Source organism: Aedes albopictus, chromosome 2 (assembly GCF_035046485.1).
Source record: "Aedes albopictus strain Foshan chromosome 2, AalbF5, whole genome shotgun sequence".
Classification (NCBI taxonomy): domain Eukaryota; kingdom Metazoa; phylum Arthropoda; class Insecta; order Diptera; family Culicidae; genus Aedes; species Aedes albopictus.
Window position 1 is genome coordinate 101521554 of NC_085137.1, and position 3580 is coordinate 101525133.

Here is a 3580-nt window from a genome sequence, read left to right on the forward strand (position 1 = left end):
AGGAATCCTTTGGAAAGCATTTTGAAAGAAGAAACATCGACTCATGGAGGTTCGACTGTAAAAGTATAGCCCAGGATGTGCCAAAAAACTTTGTCGAAGACCGCAAAGCGATCCGATGCATGTGGAAAAAGATATACTCTAGACAATTCTGACCAAAAATTTAAATTTTATTAATGATGTTATTCCTTTACATGTTAAATGTTAAGCACACTCAGATGATCAGTAGATTATAACTTTTGTCATCAAACTCGGATCGCTTTGTGGTCTTTGAAAAAGTTTTTCGGGGCATCTGAAGCTATACTTTCCATAATTGGTTACATACTTTTAGAATTATTTCATTATTTTATAAGGACAATGCATTATTACTTTGAAAGGAATAAACATCACATAGAGAATCCCATACAAATTTCAATAGCAATGCGCAGAGTGTAGGCATAACTGATAACGCTCAAATTTTGTACAGTCACTCAAGACTCTAAATGGAATAAAAAAACCTTGATCCATGCCTTGATCTGAAAAAAAAACGACCTCTATGGCCCAAGCTAAGGGGTATATCGTTAGGGTGAAGGGCTAAGTACAATACAAGGTAGGGTAAAGGCTGGGGCAGACGATAGGGTGGATGGTTACAGGGCAGGGTAGACGGTAGAATTGGGTTGGGATAAAGCGTAGAGCAGAGGGTTGGGGTGATGAAATGAATGAAATGGTTGAGTAGGAGAACGTGCCTCTGCGGTAAGGAAGAGAGTTGAGAATACGGTAAGGTAGATGGTAGAGTGGATGATAGGGCTGACGGTTAGGGGCTGTCCATAAACCACGTGGTCATTTTTTTGGGACTTTTCAACCCCCCCCCCACGCGTGGTCATTAGTCCATATTTTTATTAGTCCATACAAAATGGTCATTAACCGAAACCCCGCCCCCCCCCCCTAATGACCACGTGGTTTATGGACAGCCCCTTAGAGTAGAGAGTAGGGGTTAGAAATGAGATGAGATGATATTTTCTCGAGATATTTTCAGGAGTTCTTTCCGGAATTTCTTCAGGCCTTCCTCTCGAGACTCTTCCCAGGATTCTTCCTGAATTCTTGCACGAACTCCTCCTTTCAGGTATTCTAGTCGGCATTTAGATATTCCAGCTGGAATTTCTTAAGGTGTTTCTCTCGAAAAGGAGTATTCGGCGAATTCCTAATGGAATTTGTTCAAAAATTGTTCTCTTGTTTATTTTCAGCACAGAGAAGTTCTCTGAGAGAACAGACATCCAGGCTAGAACAAATTTCGTTCAGAAAGTTGTGTAAGGATTTGAATCTTCACTTGAGTAAAGTTGCAAACCAATACACGAGGAAAACACTATTAATGCCGCCAAACACCATATTGCCACATTCAGTGGTGACTTGAAACATTTCAAGTGGTGAATTAAATTAGTATGGGAAACTAACCAATTAGGGTTCATTCACAAATATCATAACGCCAAAATTAGCCTGTATTGACACCCACCCACCCGCTTCGTAACACTGTTTGTATGGGAAGAAAAATAATTTGTTCACGTCGTCACACCATGAATGACCCCCACCACCCCCTCCAGCGTTATGACATTTGCGAGCAAGCCCTTACATCGCCACGATGTTGCCACTTGTGTTGCCGATTTGAAATGGTCGGTAAATTCCTTACACAGTTTCGGAACTGAACTTGGATGTCTGTTCTCTGTGTTTTCAGGAATTTCTTCGATAATTTCTTATGAGATGTCTGCTATGATCTTTCAGTTTTTTTTGGTATTTTTGCCAGGATTCCTGCTGGGATCTCTTCAAAGATTTTTCCCGATTTTTTGGCAATCTTAAAAGGATTTCTCCAATAATTTCTCCCGGGATTTCTACAATTCGACAATGATTTTTCAAAAGGGCTTAACTGACTTGATCGATTTCTCTTCATCGACTCTCTCTTTTGCTAATAACTTGATCAAAACAAGCAAAATCATTATTCTTTTTGTTTCTATAGCAACATGTAGTCGTCTTCTTCGCATTTCAACCAAAAAATCTTTGGAAAACTCAACACATTCGGTGATAACACAAAGAGGGGATCGATGAAGAGAACTCGAAAATGTCAGTTAGACCCAAATGAAAAATCAGTGTCGGATTATTCTTTCGGGGTAGGGAGCTTCCAGCTTGGGATTCCTTTCGTGATCTCTTCAAGGATCATGAATTCTGTACAGAATTTCTTAAAGGAATAGATCAGGCATTTCTTTTGTGATTTCCAGGGACTCCCCCAGCTCGAGTTATAGCTATAATGAGAGTAGGAGAGTAAACAAAAAATAGAGAAATAGAGAGACAGAAACAGAAACAGAGAAATAGGACTTTTGTTGAACCTGGATGTCTCTAGTAAACCATGATGTCATCTGACAGTCATTCTCATATTCTTTTTGAGTAGTTATCTTCGCTTTCGTTTATTAAAGATTCATTGTATCTATATGGATCAGAATACAATGATGAGTGTGCTAAAACAAAGCTTGAAAAAACAATATCAGATGTTGAGGACCCACGAAGAATTTATTTTTGGTACTACACCATACAGAAAAACTTGTAGTTAGAAGGCACAGAATGTTGCTAATTGTTAAATTGAGAGATGATTCTTAGAAAAATATCGCGTTCTGGTGGGAATCGAATCCACGACCCCGTATTCTTTTAACCAACTAAGCCACAGAACAGGTAATAGTTCTGCGGAATAGAAAGCTAAACTAAACCCGAGCCCTCACTTTCAACATTCCATTTTTCAAGAACCATCTCTTTTTCGGCTTAGATGTCAATCCAATACATATCCGCGTTTGTGCCCAATAACTACATTTTTCAAAAAATTATCTCTCAACTTGTCAATTATCAACATTCTGTCATAAGGTTTGTCACAAGAGTGTTGTCAGTTTCCTACGTGACCTCACCACTCCATACCTATGCCCACAGATAGCGCGGCAGGGTCGTCATCACACCTACCGTTGCACTGGCAATATCAAGGACTGATACTGCGTGCACCGCTGTACCATACCGCTGAGGCCGGGAGGTCTTCGAACCTTACTGGGAACTCCATTCCGTATCACGTGTTCGGATCATATTTAGCAAGCATCCGCCACGACAATGGCATACCTTGGAATCTCCAAGCAGGAGAAAATAGATGAAGAATACCAAACTTAGGTATGCAAAGCTCAATACCTACAACATCAATAAGGTAATAACCCTTCAGTAGTCGCGCTGTTGTATTTTATACAACACGTTGAAAAAAGCTCGTCTGTTGTATACACCACCAAACGTGGTGCTGACGGTAATGGCCGACCACGCGAGTAACGGAAGGCTAAGAAACCCTGCATTTAAGGTAAAATACCTGAAATAACAGCTTTAGCGTTGATGATGATTAACCTGGGCTTGTTAGGGGAATATCTGTAAATAAAAAGAAAATCGGGTTAAGTACTGTTCCTTTGAATTCCACTAAGAATTTGCATCCTTTGACAGATACGTATTTCGACCTCAACTGTAAGGTCGTCTTCAGTGTCTTGTACTTGACTCGACTCAAGTGTCTTGTACTTGAGTCAAGTACAAGACACTGAAG